Here is a 25,650-nt window from a genome sequence, read left to right as displayed (position 1 = left end):
AACCAACATCAAACTATGGCGTCGCTACATTGACGACATTCTCATCATTTGGGAAGGGAATCAGGAGACCCTAGACAACTTCCTCCTGTGGATCAACAGCCGTGACAACTACCTGAGATTCACAAGTACCAGCAGTCCATCTGAACATGCCTTTTTGGACCTGAATATAAAAGCAGACCAGAATGGTTTAACAACCACAACTTTTTACAAACCTACATCGAGGAATTCCCTCCTCAGGTTCGATAGCTTCCATCCCAGACCCCTAAGGGAAAACCTCCCTTATGGACAGTTCTTGCGCCTCAGACGCAACTGCAGTCAAATCCAGGACTTCAGACAACAATCAACTGCCCTAATCCATAAATTGGAGGACAGAGGACATACCTCCAGAATTATAAAAACCACCTGTAAAAGAGCGCGGAATCAGAATAGAGAGGCACTACTTGAGACCATCCCCAGACCACCTGAAGAACCCACTCTCACCTGTGTAACAACATACAATACTGCATCAAATCAGGTCTCCAATATTATCAACAGAAACTGGAGGATTATCAACTCAGGCAGCAGAAACTGGGAAAAACCGAGGGTTGTCTACAAAAGAGCTAAAAACCTCAAAGACTCACTAGTCCACACAAGACCCAGACCCAACACCGCTCCCAAAGACAATACAATCCTCAACATATGGGGCTTACCAAAACTCACAGGACACCAACCGTGCAACAACTGCAGCGTATGTCATTTAACATCACCGTCCAAAACCCTGGATCTGGAACCAGGTAAAACATGGACACAACGGCAGTTTACCAATTGCAACTCCTCAAATTTGGTATACTTAATAACTTGCAGATGTGGACTACGATACGTCGGGATGACCACCCGCAAGGTCAGAACCAGAATGACAGAACACAGGAGTACCATCCGATGTGGCAAAAACATAAGCAAATTAACAGATCATTTTCTGTCCCACAACCATACTCCCAACGACTTCACATGGACTGTCATAGAACAGTTTGACACTACAGAAAATAATGACAGGTACCTTCTCCAGAAAGAACAACGCTGGATATACAGATTGTCCACACATATTGTGGGCCTGAATGACTCCATACCGTGGAATTCCTTAACAATCTGAACTGAGTACTCCCCTCTAATGATGTTCCCTACCTTCTCTCTCACCTGTACAACCCAGTCCATGCTTTGCATTGCTGTGCTTATTAATCTGCACTTGTCAATACCCCACTGTGCTTCAACCTCCCAATTGGGAATCCCCTCCTCACACTCATGATAACTTATTAATATCCCTCGAATGAGGCAATCACTCACGGCACCGTTTCACACACAGTTCCACACATTCGGAATGCCCCAACCACCTGCGCATAAACACGCGCTATCCAGTGAGGTTTTTTCCACATCACAACCTCTGTTTCCCCTTTGCGCATGAGCACACCTACAGGCGCCTCCAGCACTGCAATGCGCAGGCGCGAGAACCACTACACCATTGGGCATGCGCCCCGCGGCAATGACATAGCGTTTTTGCGCGACTGCAACCCTCCCTCTATCTCTACACTTACACAGGTGAAAAAGATAAACGGGGCTATTTAAACACGATCTGCAAGGTTCTCCTTTCACATTTCGGGAACCGCAGAAGGACGATAGGTCCAAGGAGGAACCAGACCGGCAATCCCGTGAGTAAATCGACCACGCACTACAGCAACTACTGGGGTAAGCTGTTGATATCTTTTTCCCTACAGGTCGGATACAATTCATCACTGTTACTACCTTCTTTCAGGGTCTCTTTCTCTGCCAGGTGACCCAAGGAAGCTTTGTACAGCAAATAGCCTGTGTGAGGATAATGTTCTTTTACTTACCTGTACCTCACCATGCAAAAATCCGCTGTTCTAGCTCACCACTACAATCGGTTTCTAGATAAAACCCACGCAGGTCCTGTCACTGACACGACCACACCCTAGCCAAAACATAGTTCGATCACTCACCTTACAAGCCGGCTGAATGATGCGCAACTTGCAATATAATGCTAACATGACTCTACCTTGTACGTCTGTCTATGTCCCCTATATGTTATGTGTAGCAAAGCGAGAGGGAATCCCCCTCTCACCCATATAGCACCTTAGAGAGTGCTACACATAGTCAAAAACAACACAATCACTATAATTTAGTTTATTTATTTAAATTGCACTTTATTCACATACTCACTTGGTCCTGAGGAAAGCCTGTTTCAAATTAAAAAAGGCCAGGCTGAAACATGTAGACCACACAGGACGCTGGAGGTCATAATCCATACTCCAACACGTCCGTCTGCCTTTTAAATAACCAACAGGGGCCCAGTAAATTAAAGTATTTTTATTACCCTCGGGTACTGGGACCCACTGTATGGTTTTTTAACTCTCACCTTCTCACTCACTACACTGCACATTCAGCGAATATACCAGCCCCGCAGTAAACTGGCGTTGAACCACACCCGGGACACATTCGGTGTCACTGTGGTGGGCCCGATGATGAAGCATGCCACCAACTTGGTTGGTGGGTGAGGGTTTCTTGAACAAACCGACTGGTTTGCCGACATACATACTTCATTGAGTCTCTTTCTCCTTTAAACTTAGCTAGTCCTTCTTTGATTTTGATATATATTACCGGGGATTCGGACTAGCTTACCTAGTCCTCACTCTCTCCTTTTATTTAACAATTACATAGACATTCCCTACTTGAGCAAGGAAAACAGAGTCAAGTGCCATCTGTGTAGGTGCACTTTATGTAAAAGTAGTCACAATGAGATTACAACCATATCTTACAGAACAATGATACAAGCTCATGACGATGTCCTGGGTTCAAATTGGACACATGATCCAGATTTTGTAGATTGCATGCCCCATCAGGAGTCACACAAGGCAGAACACATTGCTGACTTCACTTACTCAGTCAGATAGCCAATATATGGATAGATGGTTGTCATTTATCTCCTTCAAAACATGACTGGGGTATTATGCACCCTCAGGTAAAAGTACAGAAATGTGACATGTAGTTTCTGGTTCACACTTGTAGCCAAAAACATGGTGAGACACAAGTAAATGTGTTTCTGTACACACATCATCCCCAGGCTGCATTCGGCTGCACATATTAAGAGTTATACAATGCATCTCAGTAATGTGTGTATGAATGCCAGAGCACTCCTCTGACCAAGAACTTTGTTGCATTAAATGCAGGCATCCTTGCACCATGACTCTGAGCAAGGCTCAAGTACCCCTGAGGCTGAATTACAACTGCCTTACCACATGGTAGGATAATGAAATGAAGATCTAGATAGCCACATGACAATGTACAAACACATGAACAGACACACATATAGCCATGACATTAGTTCTCTGTAATGGGTCAAATACAATAATTATAAAGAATTGTGCTTATCTCCAAAACATATGTCACAAATATCGTATTCAAAATTGCTTAGATTGTGATGGCTACCTTACTGATGCTGGCATACATCTTTTCCCAATCCTGCATTTTGTTTGTCATACTGCTAGAGGGAGAGGTATGTTGTCTACAAAACAATTAGATATAGCACAGCAGGTGTGTTTGGCCACCCTTAACAGTATTGTTTTTAGCTGGAGAGCTGACAAGTATGAAGCATGTCTGTACTAAATTGGTGGAAAATGTATGGCATAATCACACACTGTGTGACTATGAGTCCATCATACCTACCTGCACATGCTTGCTAACAGTGTCTGTGTATTAGTATTGCACATCATCTGCACCCGTGTTATACACAGTTTTGGACTTATGCAACAGAACCCTACCCATACATGCTTAGCACACTTCACTGTGCAGCTACATACATCCATGATTGTTTAGCTGAGTGCCGCTTGCTGTAAGAGCTTCAATTTAACTCATGCAGATACTGAACCAGATGATGGTTACTGTGCCCAAAGTCAAATGACTATAGATGAGCAAACATTAACACAAATGTAAAAATACTTACATCCTGTGAGCCTGCTCACATACACCGTACATTTACAATAAAATTCTTCCTTATTCTATCCAAAGGAATCTGTAGGCAGGTTATGTTGCGGTTAACAGAATGACAGCAAATTCATAGTAGGTGATTATAACCTTCCACAACACATAACAATGTTACATTTCACTTAGATTACAAGCAGACATAAAAATGCTACAAGCATGTACTTAGAACACTTACTGGTAGCAGTAAGGACCTGAAAGCAGTCCACCATTCTGCTGGTGAATGATAGATGTCCACCTGGAATACATGATTTTGGATATTGCATTGTAAATAGTGCTTTAACATATGCTTACATTTATATCTTATAAACTATGCTATCCCCAGTATTTCAGATTTACACAATAGCTTAGACACCCATATCTAAATATGGACAGATTCTTGGACACAGTTAGGCCACTTTCAGCCTGAGTTGGCTTGATAATGAAGTCCAGATGTATCCATCATCAAATGCCAGAAACATGCCTCAGGCATGTGATGTATTTAGTAATGCTGTCAAGCATCATGTTAGACTCATTGTACCATGACACATCGGTGACAACACTGAACCTCGGAATGACTATTTGTTGCTATACTAGAAAAAGGACACGCATGCACCATATGTAACATTATAACAGAACATAAAGGTTTACTGGCACTGGCGCACAGAGTGCTGACTAGTGATAAATCTTTCTACCTTCCAACTTTGTGCAAGGATGCATGTGTTGTGAGCAGGTATAATATGTTGGTGTTGCCCTGAAAAAAACACAGTTCTGAACATGTAGGTATTTATGAGGCATTTTAATCTGCGTGCATATGTCGCACTATGTAGCACACATACAATATTTCACATACATGGAATTTGGACATAGATCCCCGGCTTTCCTTTCAACAGTGGGTGTTCTGGCAATTTTGGAGCATCCCATGGTCATTAATGTGTGTTACATGAGGAAAAACTAATGATTCCATGCATTTTCATTTAGAACTACCACCCACTAACCATTGAACTGGCCCTTGTGCCAGTGTATGGCAAATGGCAATAGAGAAACTTGCACATTGCAATAAGAAAAAACAATTCGAAAATAATGTACAGTCCATGTTTATGTTTGACATTACTGATATGACTAAATCACAAAAATTTAGAAGGAACATACATATATACCTATGGGTCCATCAATCTCCAGTCCAAACAGGTCAATGAGATCAGCCTCCTGTGCCATCCTGTCAGCCCATCTATGTTCTCTCTGGATGCTGCTCTACTCAACCTGAAAGGTCTTTTGGTGGTGCCAGTGCACACGTTCCCACCGATCTTTCTTATCTTTGGCTTACCCTGCCCGAGCTGCCACCATTCTGGGCAGATAATGGACAATCAGCCAAATCAGTTCATCCAAGTCCTCCTCTTGTAATGATCTTTATTTTCACCTTATAGTGAAAATACACCCTGCAGTATATGCCCGAATCCTTAGATTAGACACTGAGCCTTGGTGCCTGATTTGTTTTATCTTTATTTGGTCCGAGCGCCCGGGAGAGCGTCCGACGGGCTCGAAAGTCGTGACTCTACAAAATGGCCGCACTTCCGGTTCCTCCCGCGGCGCCCACCCAGCAAACACTAGAACGTCACCACATATCTCTCCCCTTTAACACCTTCACATTAGGTTCACCGAGAACATGATAAAATTCTCAGTCCTGGTGGAAGAGTCTAATGAGGAAAAAAGGAACAGTCTTACTTAAATTCCATGCTCAAATCTTCGAATTTCTTGGGGGCTTTGATCTCTCTGCCTGACCTTGTTCTCACAGGCTCCTGGTTGGTGTTCTCGCTTTTGTCTCTGCCCGTGCTTCCGTCTATCTTACATGTCGTTATTCTCATTTCTCGGTTGTGTCCATCGCGTCCTTGGCTCCTTGGTGTTGGAGGGTTGGTCCTTCCATCTTCTCCACCTTCCTCCTGAAATCGCCGGTCTTCATTGCCTTCCCAACGCAGTTGGTTCCCTGACTTGTCTGCTTCCGCTGTTACTTCTTGTCTCACTTCTTCGACACCTTCCATGCCGAGTGGGTCAGCTTCATCCGGAACTTCCCACTTCAGGATTTTGTTGCACTTTGCCATCCTGTCTTGTGACCATACCTTTCCATCACTGAGCAGAGCCGATCTAGAATACGGTTCTATCACTTGCAACGGTGGTGTGAATTTGCTATCACCCTTCTTCTTCAACCCGGCCTGTTTTACTCTCACCCACTCGCCCCTTTCTAGGGCAACATCCTGGACATTTTGTCGTTTGTTGTATTGTTCTGTGTACAAGGCTTGAGCTCTTTCAATGTTCCTCCGCACCACAGCCGGGGACCACCTGCTGTGGACTATTAGATGTTTCCATGCCAGATTGTCCTTTGTGAAAGGGTCTCGCCCTCACAGTATTCAGAATGGGCTATACCCAGTGCTGGCAGGAGTGATGCGGTATGCCCATAACATCTTCGGGAGCTCCTTCTCCCAATCTTGTCCTGCACTTATCGCAGCTTGCACTGACCCCATTATCACTCTATTGAACCTCTCTGCCAATCCGTTCCCCGCTTGGTGGTAAATTGGAGTGTGTTTGACCTCGATTCCGTTGCGGGCCATGAAAGCATCCCACTTTGCGGACACAAACTGCGATCCATTGTCACTGGTGATCACTTTCGAGATACCTTCCCTCACGAATGTGGAGGTTAGGAAAGAAAGCACGGCCTCCGTGTCCACCGTGTCCCGCACTTCCACCTCCGGCCACTTGGAGTACCGTTCCACCAGTACTATGGCATATTTCGGCACTCCGTTGGTATCTAGGATGGGTCCTAAAATGTCCACCGATATCATCTCCCACGGGCTGGAGGGGACGGCAAGTTTTCCCAGGGGTGGCCTCAGCAAGATCTGTGTCTTGTCGGCCCTGCTGCATGGTTCGCACATCCGGACATGTCTTTCCACTTGGCTGTCCATGGCAGGCCACCAGTACGCCTGCTTCACTCTGGTCTTGGTCTTCAGTATGCCAAGGTGTCCCTCGTGGAGGATAGTTAGGAGGTGTTCCACCAAGGTGTGCAGGGGAACTACTTTGTCCCCTCTTAGTAAGAAGACTGGATTGTCTCCTATCGACAGTTCTTCTCGAACTTCCCAGAACTTCTTCAGCTGGCTGTCTATGTGTCTCTTGTCCGGCCACCCGTGTGTCACATAGCCTTTCACGCCCTCCAAAGTCTCGTCTTGGGCGTACGCCTCTTCCCATTCTTTCTCGCTGATTACCATTTCTTGGTCTTGCGTCAGCGCCACCATGTAGCCTTCCCATCCTGAGGGTTCTTGGTCTGTGGCTAGTTCCATAGGGAGGAGGTGTGGCGCCGCGGCCAGGGCGACTGACTCCAGAATCTGGGGATCACGGTTCGATCCCCAGCACCGGAGGCAGATTAGCCCAGCACCATGTGACTCTGGGCAATAGCTTGCTTAATCTTCCTGACGGCCCCCAGCGCCTAGAGACCCTAACGGGTGATTGTGCGCTTTACAAATGTGGATATTATTATTATTATTATTATAGCTGCCGCTCTACTTAGAAAATCCGCCACTTTGTTCCTATTTTCTGGGATGTACTCCACATCATACATGTAGTCCAGTAGTCTCAAGGTCATCTTCGCTATGCGGGGTGTCGCATGAGCATGTCCGCTGGAGGTGAGGACTTTTACTAGTGGTTTGTGGTCCGTGCGGAGCAAGACACTAGAACCCCATATGAATTGTCTGAAGCGCTCCATGGCTCATACTGCTGCCAGCATCTCCTTTTCTATGACGCTGAACTTTTCTTCGTTGGGCGCTAGCGACCTTGAGGCAAAGCTGACTGTGGTGACTTCACCTTCTTGTGAATTCTGCATCAACACTGCCCCCAACCCTTTTTCGCTGGCATCTGTGGTCAGTATGGATAAGGCAGCTTGGTCGAATCCCTTGAGGGCTACGGCATTGCAGATCTCTTGTTTCAAGGCATCAAATTCCCTTTGCACTTCGTCGGACCATTTTAAGGTGTTCTTCTCCTTCAGGAGTTGCCGCAGATGATGGGTTTTGGATATGAAATGCGGGATGAATTTGCTGTAAAATTCAGCCATGCCTAAAAACGAGCGGATGTCCTCCTTCCTCCTTGGTGTGGGTGCATCTTTAATGGCTGCCGCATTAGCTCTCTTCGGTTCTATTCCCTTCTCACTGATCTCATTACCCAGGTACGTCACTGATCTTACGCCGAACTTGCATTTCACCCATTCCGCTGTGAGCCCATTTCTTTCCAGTATGGCCAACACCGTGTGCAGTTTGGCATCGAGGTCATCCTTCGACTTCCCCATTATGAGGATATCGTCTTGGAAGTATTGTACTCCCTCTACCTTTTGAAACAGTCTATGCATTAGTTTCTGAAATACCGCTGCCGCTGATGCTAGTCCAAAAGGCATCCTAAGGAACGGTGTTATGAATGATGTTAGGTGACTGCAAGAAGGGTGTAAAGCGATTTGATGGTATGTGGATGAGGGATCCACGGTGGAAAACCACTTTATCCCTTTTGTCTTTGACAGCATCTCAGTGATCCGAGGTAGTGGGAACTTGTCCACCGATATGTTCTTGTTCAGTTCCCTTAGGTCCACACACAGACGCACCTTCCCATTGGGTTTCTGCACGACATCGAGGGGCGCGAGCCATTCCGCACTCTCGATAGTTTTGAATAATACCGCACTTTTCCAGGTGCTGTAGTTCCTCTTGTACTGCTTCCCTACTTCGGAATGGAATGTTGCGGACCTTGTGGCTCACTGGGCGCGCTCCCTCCTTTAAGTGTATTTTGTGCGTGAATTTGGTCATGCGACCTATGGTCCCCTTGAAGACCTCCGGGTTCTCTCTCTTCCACGCCGCTTCCTTGTATCCTTGTTCTGTGTCCGTCATCAGGACTTGGTTGATTCCTCCTGGGTTAAGTTGAATTCCTAGGGCACCTTGATCAATCCATCCCAGGACCGAGGACCCTTTCTCGGCAACGTACAGTTTTCCCGCCGCCGTTCACCCCTTGAATTCGAACGTGAGAGGACAATACCCTACCATGGGTATGGGTTTGCCTGTATACGTGACAGGACGTATGTCCGGGGACGTTAGGCTTCCCTTGGTCTTTTGTTGAAAGTCTCTTTCTCACACCGTTCGTTGGATTATCGTGTATGGGCACCCTGAGTCCGCCACTATGTCGATGTCCACTCCGCCAATCTTCATTTTCAATACCAGTTTCTTGAATCCCGCGCAGTTTATTCCCAGGGCTTGGTCGTCTATGCACCAGACTTCTTCTTCTTCTTCTTCCTGTGCTTCTTCTTCCTCCTCGCCACCTTGGGCTATGTACTTCACTTCTGTCTTCCTGGGCCGGCGTCGGCATACCTTTTCGTAGTGGCCCATAATGCCACAGTACGAGGACTTGGCCCTGAAGGCTGGGCAGGCCTTGTCGTTGCCTCCGTGCGTTGGGGTTCCACACCGGTAACAATTTTCCTTGTTGTTCCATTTGGGGCCTTTGCATCCCCCCTGCTCTCTGGTGGTATCTCTTTTGGGACCGTGTGTTAGATGATCCTACTTGTGGGGTCATGGCTGGTCTGTTCCCTTTCAGACACCTTGCAAACGACCGTTTTGCTGATTGTCTCCTTCCTCGCCGCTTCCGCGCCTCTTTGATAGTTCCGCCTTCTTCACGAGCGCTACTACTTCTTTGAGCGGAGCGTCACCGTTGACCCACAATTTCTCTTGGATGGCCGTGTTGGATGTATGCATTATGATCTGGTCCCCCATCAGTTCGTCATGCAGCGTTCCAAATTTGCAGGTCAATGCTAGTTTCCGCAGGGCTGCAACGTATTCGCCGATCGATTCTCCTCCGCCCTGTTTCCTCTGGAAGAAATTGCACCTGTCTATGGCTACACATACCACGGGTCGGTAGTGCGAGTCTAAATCTTCGATCGCATATTGGAACTCATCTGTGTCCGCGGGAAGCCTGGTCTTCTTCACTAGGTTGTCGTATACCCTGATTCCCTCTGGGCCTAGGTTGTGCAGGAGTATCTTCTTCCTCCGGGAGCTCGAGTACGCCCCTTCGCTCTCTTCCTCCAGGGCTGATAGGTAGTTCAGGAAATACCTCTTCCAGTCCTCCCATGGCATCGTTGGTTCCCCTCTCTTGGGTAAGAATGGGACCAGGTTGGTGAGGGAGGATGATTGCGCGCTCATTCTCCCTGCATTGCGTTGGCCTGGGTTCTGCTGTGCCGTGACGCTTGGCGGGCTTCCTGGCGCTTGTCTCTCTTCCTGTCTGTCTTCTTGTACGGGGACTGCGCTTCCTTCCTCACTACCGAATGTACCTGGGGAGTCCAGGGCTGCGTTCTGAAGCCCATAATTGGGTTTGCTATTTCTTTTCCACTGTTGACGGTTTGAGGTGGGGTCTTCCGTGAATCCTCACAATCTTATACTCTTGCTCAATGCCCCCTTGTAGGTCTCCCCCTTATGGGTGCTGTGGACAGGTAGTCCTTTCCCTCTTGGTACGCCTTCGCCCGTGTCTACGGTGGCCTCTTTTCACTTTGTTGCCCTGAGGCCTTCTCACGCGTGGTGCCTCCCCTTTCCGGTGCCCAGCGCAGTGATCCGCCTTACCGGCTCTTGTCGGGCGCAATTTTCACTCACTGGTGGCCAGGTCTTACTCCGTGTGCTGTGCTCTTGCTGTGGGGGGGCATCGTTTTCTTAGGGCACATACTCGTCCCTCTGCCACGCTCGGACTGATGTGGGTGGTCAGTGACACAGCGTGTGTTTCAGTGCTGCTAGACCATCCCATGCTTCGTCGCCATTGTAATGATCTTTATTTTCACCTTATAGTGAAAATACACCCTGCAGTATATGCCCGAATCCTTAAATTAGACAATGAGCCTTGGTGCCTGATTCGTTTTATCTTTATTCGGTCCGAGCGCCGGGGAGAGCGTCTGACTGGCTTGAAAGATGCGGCTCTACAAAATGGCCGCACTGTTTGTGCCCCTTTCACATGAGAACTGTCTACCTTGCGCATTCTCTGCTGTGCTCTGAGGTTTAGTCTGCACATGATGTTCAAGGTTAAACAACAATGCCCCTTGTTATTCCGTTCTGGTCAGTCCCTCGCACCTAGAAATAAACACATCTGCACTACTGGAAATGGTGCGCTTTAACCCTTTGCATGCGCGGCGAATTTTCGCGCTGTTCTGCCGTATCTAATGAGTGGGGGCGGGAATATGATGGCCCCCAGCCGTCATCAGCACACGCCCACCGTGATGCATGACGGACGGGGGACGTCATCAGCATGGAAGGGGTTAATATTGCAAGTGCAACATGCTTTGACACACTTGGACAGACACCTTTCCGAAGAGAAGAGCTGTGCTTGTCCTGCGATGTGAACATTGCATCTAGGCCTTGAGGTATGGGGTCTGCTGACAAAGCTCGGAGGTTTTCTTTTTTTTAATAATAAACTATCTCTTACCACGGGGAGGGTGGTTAGGTCATTTAGCCCTTTTCCATTGATTTTAATAAAATGATATTCCTATTTGTATTCTATGGTATTGTAACAATTCTGACTATATTGTGTTTATGCATTTTGCTGCTAGTATTGGCATGTGTACTGCACCATAAAGCACGTTAATTGAAATAAAATGTTTAAACTATACCGCATCTCAGATTAATCGCATTGTGGACAAGTACGAGTGAGTGAGCAAAAGAGTGTCTGACTCCCACGATTCCCAAGATAGAGTGACGTGTTCTGGGTTGTCTAATCATTGGTAGCTTCACCTTAGACAGAGAACGAATGAGATACTATAGCTAGTCGGTTTGGGATTTTGGGTACTAATGTGGTAGGTTAGTACACCCCTATTCACTGAGGTCCTGTTTTCCTGTGCATAGTTCTGTATATGTGCAGAATCCCTGCAACATGGTGCCGCCAACGTTTGGTCTGGTCCTTATCTGCGAGAAGCTTGAGTACTGCTTGGGCTTGTCCACAATACCCTCACTTCTGCCTCCGGAGGCGGTTGTGACTGTGTAACCTCCTATATTGACGTTTTTATAGGTTCTTTCAAGCTGCGTTTATAAAAGAGGTTTCTCTCTCTCTTATTTGCCCTTGTTGTGCTGCTGACTATTAAGTTGTCTAATATTCTTTTGTGGTGGGGCATAATATTGCATTCAATACACACCATCCGCTCAGGGATTACTTGAGAACCTATGGTGTCCCTGATGCTGGTGTGGATCTGATTTTTGTAGTGGAAGCAGATCCTGCATACCTGCTCGAGGCCTTTTACTCTTGGGTCACCTTTCTGGCGGTGAACGGAGACGACAATCTGTTTCATGAATATACTGTTGTGGCTGTTCCGATTGCGTATCAAACCTATTGGACCCTTGAGGTTCCGTTAACAGCTTGGCAACACCGAATCTGGTTTAATGGCGCCGTTCCTCACACTTTCACGCCGGTCCGCTTAGGTTCTTTATCAATTGAAGGGGCCACATGGCCGGTGTTGGCTGGGTATGCACCTCACCCACATGGGTTGTCAACAGCTACGCTGCAAGAGCTATGTGTGTTGCATACTTCTCTGATTCAAAATCATAGAGCTGTTATTTAGTTTGTGTCGCATACTTTCCAGGTGGCTCCACCTGAGTTGTTGTGCAACTTATGGGACTGGTGGGTTGACTGTCCGTCCTGTTAAGGTTAATTTGGTAATGGGCAAGTGTCCAACAAATAAGGATGAATTGCCTTATTGGTTTGCAGAGAAATTTGGACAGCTTGAAGCTGTTTTTCCTAATACCTCTCCTGTAGAAAAACACCAAATCTTGACTATCAGTTTGCCTAAAGACTTGATTCCCGAGTTAGCTGATTGTAACATCTGGGGCAAGGTATTTGCAGCTGTGTATTCAAAGTGTTTTGGCACTCCCTCTATGACAGCCCTCCCCTCTGTGATTAAGCGTGTTCAAGATGAGCATGGTGCTGAAGCAGCTGTGTAACTGGGGATGCGTCTGATGGGAGTGTTCGACATGGTGGCTGATATGATCCTTGCCCATGTCAGGGCTATGCAGTAAGCTTTCAAGTCGCTAATGGCTTGGCAGCAGTCCCTGATGTGGACGAACAATGTGAATTACCAAACATTATTGCAAAGGCTTATAAAACCATTGGCTGCAATAGTTTGGGGGTTAAACCTCTTAGTCAAACGCAAAATTAGTCTCAAACACAATCGAAAGTTCCATCTGACACAGATGGACACCCAGTCTTTTCTAAAAAGTATTGTAGGAACAAAAAAAGGGGGCAGAAACAAAAACAGAAGCAAGGATCGCCTGCTGGTTCACTAACATATGATACTTCTGAGCGTACTTATGACTTGCGCGACCGCTCGAAAATTAATACTCCTGATAGATTTCAGGTCTCTGATCAGCATTCTCCTTGTTCTTCACAGGACTCGTCTGGCTCACAGGTCGGTGGTGTAGAAAACTAGGATTGTGGCACAAGTCCACCTGTTCCTGAGGGACGTGATCAGCCTTGTCAGTTTGACGGCAAGGGGAAGCATGAGGAACAACAACGCTTCTGTGCCCCTTTTCAAAACAAAAAGTTGCTGCTTTGACAGCGAGATATGCCTCAGATGGTGAGAACCCGACTGCTGGACTGGACTTAGGCAGTAACCCAGCGCAGCGGAAGTTACCATATTGTGTGAGGCAACAGCAACTGAAACTTTCATTACTGTGAGACAGCCGACACCTAAGTTTCCCCCCCGGATCGACTGTACAATATGGTTTCTCGTATAGAGGGTGACATTGAGCGTGTAATCACAGGGATTTTTGGGGAGAATCTAACAGTTTCCTATGGCATTTTGCTAGTGGAGGCAGATTGGTCCCCACCTTTTGTTCTAGCTGCGGCTCACAGGGAGGACATGATACTTCTGAGTTTTTCGTGGTATGTCCCCAAAGAGCATGCAGAGGCTTATGCAGCTGAGTGGGCTGTGGCCCTGGCAGCAGCACTGTGCTGTAATCAAGTTAGCTGGGATAAACATTCAACACCACATGATATTCCATTGCAGTCTGTGCCTCAACCACAACCCCAATATCCCATACGGCAGGAAGCCAAAGGTCCCATGCTGATATTCTCGCCCTGTTGGAGTATCAAGGAGTGATTGAAACATGTGTGTCACCAATGAATAATTCACTTGTTACTGTATCTAAACCCGAAGGGTCTTATCGCATAGTTCTTTTGAATTCTCATTGTCGGACCTTTGCCGTACAGAATACCCATAGCCGTGCTTTAGTAGACAGCATAGTTCATAAAAAATATAAAACAACACTTGATATTTTCAATGGTTTTAACAGCCATAACCTGTCCCCAGAATACAATCAATGGACCGCATTCACGGACAGTGGAAAACAGAAAAAATAATGGCGTTTGCCTATGGGGTATAAAAATAGCCCCGGGGTTTTCACCACACGTGTTGTCTCTCTGTTGGACAGCATAGACCCAGATGCATACTCAAATGTTATTGATATCTATCTCACAGATGATGAATTATGGCCACATCTGTGCCGTGTTGATCGCATAATTCTTGAATTTGCAGACTACGGCTACAAATTTAATTTTGCCAAATCCCACAACGCGTGTCATGCGGTGCTCTTTTTGGGCAATGATCTCAACAATGAAAGTCGGGGCTTGGTTCCCCACTTTCTGAAGAAATGCACAAGTTATATTCCCGAATATGCCCAACGTATCTAGCCGCTTTATGCTTTTATACAACCAACATTTTCAAAAGCCAGCTGGTATCTGCAACATGCTGCTATTTTACTTTCTTTGAAATCTGATTTGGTTGAATCTAAGTACTTGTTGACGCGTGATAACCACACTAACCTGGTGATACGAATCATGCCAGTCACTTACTTGACGTACAATGAAGGGGACACCGTACCTATCGCATACAAATGAACCCTGGGTGAAGTTTGCGCTACTTCCCACTAAGTGAATTGCACGTAGCACAGTGCAAACACGCAAAGAGTAGCGTAGCGGTGATTTTTTGCTTTCTCGCGGTCCTCAACGTCGTTTGCGATCAAGTTGCCGATCGGGAGGGTGGAAAATAAACCTCCCGGTGAGATTCTCAGCGTGGGGAAGTCAGGTTTCTCATTGCGAGAGGTCGCGAATGCTCGTGACCGCTCGTGATGAATAACTACCAGACCGCTTTGAGAAAGCTGTCACTCGAGTTGAAATCTACTCGAATGGCAGAAAATGACCGCTTGCACTGTGCAAGATGCGGTTTACACTGATTGCACAGTGCGGACAATCATTCGGCACTATGCAATCAGAGCGAACATTATTTTGCACAGTGCACTACGCAGTTCACGTAGTTCACATAGTGCGAGGTGCACTTCACGTAGCTACTCGTAGCGCTACTACGCGAACTACGCCCAGGGTTAATACAAATCACATTTGTACACTTCTGCGAGATGAGGTTTTTGACTGTTGAAAAAGTTTTGACAGCTGTGCAGATGGCGTCCTAAAGGATCGCGCACTGGCACAGGGAAAAGGAATTTTAGTGGTTACACCTTACCCTGCTTTGAAAGCAGTGACAAAGGCTAGTGTGTCAAACTCAAAGGGTTTGCATCCCCGTTGGATACAATGGGCTACTTCCTTGACGTCCCAGGATGTCACCTTTATCTCTGACCCCTCTCTACTGCCACAGGAGTTCTTGCAGTATGAACACATTCATCCACCTCCCCTGTCTTTGCTTCCTTTGGAGGAGTACGCATGTAACTTTTTCATCGATGGTGGGGGGCGGAGCTTGCTGGCAATCGTGATGGCCGCTTGACTCCACTGCTCCACCGCGCCTCGTTATAAATCCTACAATATCCTGCATGTGAGCGAGAATCCAGGTGCTGCCACCGTTCCCCGGGGCCCGCTTTCTGTCCGCGGTTCCCTCATCGCTGCGGTGCAGTGCAGAAGGAGGCGATAAAGGAGCGGAGCCCGAGGACAGGCGAGAAGGCCCTGAATTTGTGGACCACAGTAGCTGTCCTCCCTGGGCAGCGTAACGCGACGTGCGGCCAGAGGCGGTGGTGTCCCGGCGGTCTGACCTTGAGAGAAAGAAAGGAGCCCAGAAGACTCGTGGAGCCCACATAGCGCCAGGCTAGAGCGGACTCAAGAGCGGCGGCATCGGGGGCTCAGTGGGCGATCTCTGACCCTGACCTTCATCAGAAGTGCCCCCTCCGCCGTGGACTCGGCGCCACAGGGGAAGATCAGGCGGCAGCGCCCGGCGACGGGCAAGAAAGCCCAGAACCCTCGACACGAGGTTCCCGATCTCCCTGGGTGGTGCAACCTGGCGTGCAGACAGAGGTAGTGGAATCTCTGCGGCCCGGCCCCTGGAGAGGAAGACGAGCCCCCGGCGGCCGACGGAGTGACCGCAGCGGCAGGTTAGCGCGGCCGCAAGTGAGGAGGCATCTGGAGACCCATCTGCGTCCCCCCGCCCTGATCTTCGGCGGTGGTGCCTGCGGGTGCCCCGGAGAGGTCCTACTGAGGAGTAGTGACTTGGAGCTGATCCTGTCCCCAAAACGTGAGTACGGGCAGGGGCGAAATCCAGGCCCTTAATCCCAATAAAGACGCGCCATCTTTGCAGTGCCAGATCCAGCGGAGGGAGGCTGACATATCCCAGACGGCTGGCCCGGGACAGTGGCTCAACCAATTAGGAGTGCTTCTGACCGCAACAGAGAGGGCGCAGGCGACGTGGGACCCGGCAACTGTCACGAGATCACGGTCCCTATGCGGAGTACCCACCCCCACAGCAATTGGATGAATGCAGGCCTGGCGTTGTGAGACAGTGAGGCTGCGAGGCCCTACCTGTGTGGGCCACTGGGGACGAGCGGCGAGGGAGTAGACCCCGGAGGCTGGTGTGTTCACGCCGAGAAGGGATAGACCATCAAGTGGAGCGGGCATGACTGAGTTATCTACTCGGCGGTGGTGGATGCTGGCGTGATGGAGTATGAGCGGGATCTAGGATTGAGATCTGTTCCACAATAAGGCGCGTCGGAGGGGAACGGAGGTGCTGATTCTTTGGGCGACCTGACTCGATTGACAAGCGGGAGCCACTCCTCGACGCTACCTGAGTACGGCTGCAGGAACAGTCTGGAATAATGGTGAAAGGAGACGAAACCCAAAGTAAACTACCTTTCTCGCAAAGGCGCTTGCAGTTGCAGGGAGCACCGGCTGCGGACCATGCGGCGACACCTTTGGAAGACGAGCCGGCGATCGGATCGGACATTAAGTCTCTCCTAATTTCGATGGAGAAGGGTATTCAGACCAGTATATCTTCGTTGTGCTCTAAGATAGACGCTCTAACTTATAGGATGGACCGCATGGCAGAACGTATAGACAAGCACGCAGAAAGACTAGATATGTCAGAGCGAAAAATCACTGAAGTTGAAGAAGCTCAGGTGGAACTTGATACGGGTCACAAAAAACTAGACAAACTCATGCAAATCCTCCAGGACAAGACGGAGGATTTGAAGGCCCGCTCCCGACGCTGTAACCTTAGAATTATGGGTCTACCTGAAATGACCTCGACGGGCCCCATGGAAACGTTTGTGGAAAGACTCCTCACGACTCTCCTGGGAGAGGGGGGCATTCTCGACAATGTTCGTGGTGGAAAGGGCGCACCACACATTGGGTCCGAGACAACGACCGGGGGCTCCCCCCCGTCTTATCATCGTGAAGTTACTTAATTACCGCGACAGAGACACCGCTCTCCGACTGGCGAGATCGAAACCTTCTTTGCAATACGAGGGATCGAACATTTCCTTATGCCCGGACTTCACCGCTAGGGTGCAGGAGGCACGCAAGCACTTCATACCGTACAAGAAGCAGCTCAGAGAACTTGGCATGGACTATGCGATGCTGTATCTGGTGAAACTCAGGGTGAACCGGTAGGGGCACTCGCACATATTCACAGACACCACTGCGCTTAAGCGAGCTATGAAGAGCTGGGAAAGAGACCAGTCTAACGGCGCTAGTGGCTTGACTGAAGAGGGTGGTGACAGCAGCCGACTGGATGAGCAGGAGTGACAGAGCTGTAGGACTTGCATTTGTCGATGTGTCTCCCACATTGAGGTTGTGTTCCCTCCTTTTTTCCCTGGTTCCCTCCCTTGCCCTCCCCCCTACTATCCTTCCACCATCCTTATTCTGCCTCAGGCAGGGTGTGGCACCTCCCCAGCCTTATTGTATGCTCTGGCCTCGAGCAAAGGACACGAGAGACACTAACGAGCAGATGTGTGTTTGGTGGGGGGGGCGGAAGCGGTTGGGACTTGCGTGGCCCTGGGGGGCTGCTGCGTACTGTTGATGGATGTATACTTTGATATGCGAGGGCTCGGGCTCTGGACCTTGGCGGGGTTGGGTTGGTACACAAGGTCATTTGCAAATGTTATGCTTTAACGCTCATCAGGTGCTAGTTGCATGGCGGAGCGGTAGCGGGGTCACGGCTCCAGATGCGCAATGAGTAAGGAACAATTGCTAAGGCTGCTAGGTGACCTTGGCCCCAGCGCGCAATGCACCACGGGTTTTTCTTACTTCAGTTGGGTGTTGGAGAGAATGGGGAGGGGGGAGGGCAGGGGATCGGCCAGGCCAGGTTGGGGGAGGTCTGCTGTGGGAGGAGGGAGGTGATGTCCTTTGGATTTTTGTTGCATACAGTTTGGGACAGGAGGGATTTGGGCTTTCTGCCACACATATGGCCTTTACCTGCAACACAATCTGGGAAGCCTCAGCTGTTATTTGCATTTGGGAGGGATGGCTGTCAATAGTAACTTGAGCTTCCAAGATCCGGCACCCACGGTCCGTGCTCTCACCTGGAACGTTAGGGGACTTAACGACCACCGTAAACTAAGGAAGGTGCTGAGCTATCTACAGCGACACAGGGTAGATTTAGCACTCCTCCAGGAGACCCATTTGCCGATAGCTAGCAAGATGCTCCTCTGTAGGGGGTTAGCGGGTAGCTCCATATCAGCCAGTTTCACGACGCACGCCAGGAGAGTCCTGACCTGGGTTAACCCGAGGTCCACGCTAACTCAGACCCTCCTAAAAGCAGACCCGAAGGGGCGGTATGTTATTTCCAGGTGCAAAGGGAAAGGGTTGGACTTTGTTTTCATTAATGTCTCCGGCCCTAATTTTGATTCTCCGGACTTTTACAGCACATTGGCATCAACAGTACGCTCTCACACTTCTTCACAGATTCTCTGGGGGGGTGACTTCAACTTAGTGCTAGATCTGGCACTGGAAAGATCGGCCGGTCCCCCGCGCAGGCTGGCAGCCGCTGCACAAAAGCTGCGCATGGAGCTCCTTACGCTTGATCTTGAGGATGTATGGTGCTTTAGGCACGCTGAGAGGGGTGGATACACACACTACTCCGCATACCATGATATACACACTAGAATCGACTATTGGATGGTGACACCGGCCATACTGAGTGGTGTCAAGTCTTGCACAGTGCTGCCACGCACCATCTCGGATCATTCCCCAGAGCTGCTTGAGATGCACGCGCTTGCCAAAAGCATACCTCTGTTTACGTGGCGTTTTCCCCCCTATTCGCTGTTGGATGAACAGTTCCGGGGGGAGCTAGCCGAAGACATAGACGTCTTCTTTGATACGAACGTTGGATCGGTCGATAGCTACCACACATTGTGGGAAGCGTTCAAAGTATATATAAGGGGCATGGCCATGTCTAAACACTCTAGCTTCCTCAAATCAATCTGGGGTCGGCTGGCGCTGCTAGAGAAACAGTTGTCCACTCTTGAGAGAAGGCAGCGGGAGAGCCCTAATGCGGAGATCCTGGAGGAGATCAAATTGTTGATCACTGAATATAACGAGGAAGTGGATAGGGAGGTCCAACACATGGGGAAATACGCGACGGCCAGGACGTATGGTGAGGGGGAGCGTCCTAGCTCTCTTCTGGCCAGACTATTGAAAGGAAATAGAGGGAAGATACTGGTTGTGGAGCTAAAGACAGATGACGGTGGAGTGGCCACGGAGGAGGCTGAGATAGCTGGGAGGTTTAGGGATTTCTACTCGGACCTGTATTCGTCAAAATGCGGTAACCTGGAAGACGGCATTTCGGATTATCTGGAGCATATTGCATTGCCCATGCTCACGAATGCGCAGCGAGAATTCCTCATGTCACCTATCTGTAAGGATGAGATCGTGGAGGCACTGGCGGGCATGCGTTCCAGCAGTGCTCCCGGTGCTGGTGGACTCACGGTGAGCTTCTATAAAGCATTCCAGGACAAGTTGATCCCACATCTCTCTGCATTATTTGACGATATCTGTGTAGAAGGCAGCATGCCGCAGTCGATGAGGGAAGCACTGCTAGTAACTATACTTAAACCCAATAAGCCCCACAACGAGTGCGGCTCGTATAGACCTCTCTCGCTCATGAACGTGGATGCCAAATTGTACGCCAAGGTACTGGCGACGTGCCTCGCCCTTCTAGCACCTGAGCTGGTTGCGCCAGAACAAGCTGGATTTATTCCTAATCGGAACGCTCACGTATAACATAAGGACGATTCTTGGTGTGATGCAACATGTGAAGCAAAACGCAAAGGCTATAGCCGTGTTTCTGGACATGGAAAAGGCATTTGACTCGGTGGAGTGGCCTTTCATGATCAGAGTACTGCGTCGCATGGGCCTGGGCGAACCTTTTCTCCTAATGATCGGAGCCTTATACCATGATCCGTCGGCGAGGTTGCGCATAGGGGACCTGGTTACGGATCCTTTTCCCATCGGTAGAGGGACTAGACAGGGCTGCCCACTGTCGCCGCTGCTTTACGCGCTAGTAGCGGAGCCGTTGGCTTGCGCGCTGCATGAGTATCACTGGCACGAAGGTGTCAGCTTCCCTGCACACAAGATTGTAGTGTCAACGTACGCGGATGACACCCCGCTTTATGTTCGTGACCCGGAGAACAATTTGACATCGGTTTTGCGAGAGGTGGTGCGCTTTGGCGCTCTCTCTGGCCTGAAGGTCAACTGGACGAAGTCAGTGGCCTTTCCTCTAACCCCAGCTACCAGACGCTTTGACTCAGAATACCCGCTGCAATGGTCTCAAGACTCGGTACGATATCCAGGGGTACAGCTGCACACTGATTCAGACATACTAATGAGAGAGAACTATGGTGTAGCATACAACAGACTTGAAGATGATGTAGAATGATGGTGCGGGTTACCACTATCTCTGATGGACCGCATAGCCATCATTAAAATAGTGGTTCTGCCCAGGTTTTTATTTCTGTTCACTGCGTTACCGATGGTTTTGTCAAAGAGCTTTTTTAAGGCAGTCACGCAACTCATGATTAAACTGGCCTGGGGCGGCAAGCAACCCAGAGTGAAGTGGACTACTTTAACGCTGCCGTACGAGATGAGTGGCTTGAGTGCTCCAGACTTAGAACTATATTACAGAGTTGCTCAAGCTTTGCATCTGCATACGTGGATACACGGTGAGGCTAATATCCCTCATGTGCGACTGGAGCGCCTGTTTGCTGCTCCTCTTCCCCTCCCGGCCACGGTGTTCAAGCCAATTGACCATAGAACGGGTGTACTGGACTCTCTGGCTGCCACGAACCATGCTTGGCATTCACTGAAACAAGCACAGAACTGTGAAGTACTGTATTCCCCGGACATGCCCCCGGAGTGGGGGTTATGGCTTACGCTGATGACAGACAAAGGGGTGACGCAAGCTCTACGCAAGTTGGGCATTGCCAAGGCAGGAGACTTATTGCAGAGGGAAGGGTGAAGACATGGGAACAGGTGTCCACTGGCGTCGGTCCTACCTCATTGCTGGCCCGTTTCCAATTCCATAGAGTGCGTAGCGCACTGTCGGACTTTCTGGGCCTAAACCTCATGGAGCCACAGGAGATCCCAGAGCTCACACATGTTATAAGGACAGCGGAGCCCCGTAAGCTGGTTACTACGTTGTACAGGATGGCCATATCGCACAGGGAACAGAACATAATGAAAGCCAGGGGTGAATGGCAGCAAGATCTCCAACTCACGATAGATGATGCCATGTGGAGGTACTGCTGTGGGAATACCAAGAAGATTTCTCTAAACGGGAGACATAGGCTTATTCACTTTAAGTTTCTCCAGAGAGTGTATTATACTCTGGAACGGCTGCACAGGTATGGCCTGAGGCAAACAGCGGAATGTGAACGATGTCATGCTCTGATCGCGGAATTCTTGCACCTGGCGTGGCAATGTCCGGCTATCCAGATATACTGGGATGGTATATTTAAGGAGATGAGCGCCATTCTGGAGGTTGATCTGAGCCCAGACCCATTGTTGGCGCTGCTGGGATACTCCAGAGGTCTGCCGGTGGCGGTGAGACGGCTGGCAGATAAGAGAATGTTGATGGCCAGGCGAGTGGTGTCGTACTATTGGATGAGAGGTCCATCTCCAACAACTAAGAGATGGGCGCATGATATGATTTATTGCTGCACACAATCAGAACACTATAGTGAACTGCTGCCCCCGACTTCCCGGCCGAAGAACTTTTAGGGTCTGTATCTAACTCATTTGAATGCGGAGAGATCAGGGGGAGAGGCAGAGATAGCGGGAGATAGCGAACCAGGGGCGCCAGCGACTGAGCAACACATGGGCAAGGACTAGTTATGTCTTCCAGGGCAGCGAACACGGCGGGGGAGGCACAGTTGGGGCTAGCGGCTATAGGCAGGCTAAGACAGTGCACGCCCGCGCCTACAGATGCAGATGCGACAGGGGCGTATAGAAGCTACTGAATTCACAGGAATGGTCAGGAGGGCTATGGTTGTGTGAGAGGAGGGGGGAGAGGGTGTTTTTGTTTTGATGTGTCCTTGGGTCAGTACATGTCAATAGACCTAGGCTTCGTTAAGTATGACTACCGTACTCGGTGGTCCTTGGGGTCGGGCGGGTTGGGGGAGGGGTCTCTCTTCCTAGTCAGGGAGGGCTCCCACACCCTTAGGGCGCCTGCGAATAAATGTCTCTAGGAGACCGTTGCATCGCCGCCGGACCCCAAGGTTGTCGGCATCATGGCTGTGTTTCACTAGTTTGTCTTTGCTACTGACTTTATTCCAACTGCGGCCGGCTCCCGGGTTGTAGGCCTGGAGCTGTGTAAGACTGATTCAACGACAATAATGGTTTTGGACAAGTTTAAAAAAAGAAGAAAAAAAAATCTTTTTCACCGATGGTTTGGCGCAACCGGCCACAGCTTCTAAACATGCTTACTCAGCGACTTGTGCTATTGTGGCAGGTACAATGGTGAATGGAGAATTCAAATCTTTCATAGTGCATACTCAGGCACTGGGAGACTGATCTGCACAATTGGCTGAGCTGCGCACTCTGGTTCTTGCTCTCGAGTTTGTTGATCCAAATGTTTCGACTCTCATTGTCTGCGACTCTTATTACTGTGTTCAGTCTTTCAATGACAACTTATTCTTTTGGTCTCAAAATGATTATTGAGATACTAAAGGCAGCACAATTAAGCATAAAACGTATTGGGATTGAGTGGCAGATCTTAAACAGCATCTGCCATTCACACATGTTATACATACTCTTGCAGCGCTCCCGAATCCGGTGGTCACTGGCTCCCTAAAGTTGGAGATCTAGTCCAAGAAAAGGTGGAGAACAAAAAAGAATTTGGTCCCTCTTATCATGCACCGGTTCCAGTGCTTGGACTAAAGGATACTCAATTAGTTATTTTACCTCCTCTTCCAGGTCACAAAGACAATAGATACATCTCAGTGGACATGCTACAACATCTGGTCGATCCTGAACAGTGTGACACAATTTTGAGGACTTGTGAGATTAGAACGTCTTCCAATATGCCACACGACACTGTCATCGAGATGGATGCCACACGACACTGTCATCGCGATAGACCCTGTTGTTGACCATTCTTCTGTTCCCCCAGCTGCCTTAAGCAATGTGGAGGCTGTATACACATATCCCACATGTGGGTCTTTACATGATTTGCTGGATAGTCCTCTGCACCATGACAGTTTTTCTTTTGACTCTACCTCCACCTCCTCCAGGAACCAGACAAAATTATCCGTTTTTTATCCTGGTTTAATCACACTTATTTGGTTCCTCCGTGGACATACATCTGGTGGATACTAATTATGATGTTTTTTTTCATGTCAATTGGATTCGTAACTGTTTTATTCCTACTCATCAATGGTCACGACTTGCCTGAATGCTCTGCTGTGAACTCTGTTAAAGGTATTTTGGAACCCCATTCATCTTCCCACAAAGCGTGACCAGACTCTTGTTAACATTTTGGTGTTCCCAGTTTCCGATGGTATAGTTTGGGATAAAGTGGATTTCCAAGTTCATGGTCCGACAGAGCTCATTAGTGTGCCGTACATCTTTAGTGCCTCGATGGGTGATGTGGTGACACACTACATACTTTCTGATGATTGGGATATGCATGCAATACAAGCCTTGTTTTCAGACTTAAAATATTATGCTGCCTTTGATGCTGAAGACTTGTATATGAATTCTGCAAATTATGCCGACCTGTTCTGTTATCAACATTATGGGCATCATTTCATACACAGGACCAATACACTGCGTCCTGTTATAAATTACACTCAGTGGGAACATTGCCCTACACCATTAAAAGGCAGCTCAAAAAAACATAAGAAAATGTTTTCATACTTTACAGATTTTGATAAATCAAATCCTGAGTCATATTACTTCAAATTAGGAAGCCTGTCCTCTCAGAAAGTCATGTTAACCCATAGTAAGTTATTAAATTACAACTCTTTTCGATAGGTTCTGTCCATAAAATGTTATGACAATTGGAAGGACACCATTGGTCTAAAAACAATTTGGGGTTCTAAGGAATGGCAGTTGCGAGGCTCTGAAGCCCTACATCGTTACTGCCTCATCCCAACACAAATTTTGTTTTTTAATAATACAGTACACCAAACCACATGCTTTGGTTAGGCTACTGCTAAGAAAATGAATGCCCGGTCATTCCAGCATTAGCTTAATATAATGATTGGCACACGCATACAAATTATACCATTGAATCTTTACAAAGTTTATTTCAAAATAATTCATTTAATGAATCTACCATAAACCCCCTAGGTTGGCTATTTTGGCAAACAAGTTCGAATGCCTGCCAACTTAATTTCCTTAACCCTAGTTTAGGTTTTGCGCAACACAGACCCGACCCTAGATTTTCTGATTCTCATACACTCACAATCTATTCTGTGGGTAAATTATTAAGCATGGGCGAATTTTGCGAATTCGCGATCCGCGAATTTGTGAATTCGCGATCCGCAAAATTTGCGAATTTGTGCAATTTTTTTTATTTTTGCGTGTTCGCGGGGCTCTTGGCGTGTTCGCGGGGTGCTTTGCGTGTTCGTGGGGGGGGGTTTGTGCGAGACCGTGATGCGCCCTCTGGTTCATCACTGCCACCCTCTCGGTTTTTTTGTGCCCTTTTGCCCTCTGCCCCACTCGTTTTTGTGCCCTTCTGCCCCACTCATTGTTGTGCCCTTGTGCCCTTTGCCCCACTCGTTTTTGTGCCATTCTGCTCTCTGCCCCAATCGTTGTTGTGCCCTTGTGCCCCTTGCCCCACTCGTTTTTGTACCATTCTGCCCTCTGCCCCACTCGTTGTTGTGCCCTTGTGCC

The sequence above is a fragment of the Lissotriton helveticus genome, chromosome 8 (assembly GCF_964261635.1).
Source record: "Lissotriton helveticus chromosome 8, aLisHel1.1, whole genome shotgun sequence".
Taxonomy (NCBI): domain Eukaryota; kingdom Metazoa; phylum Chordata; class Amphibia; order Caudata; family Salamandridae; genus Lissotriton; species Lissotriton helveticus.
This window is presented reverse-complemented; position numbering follows the sequence as displayed.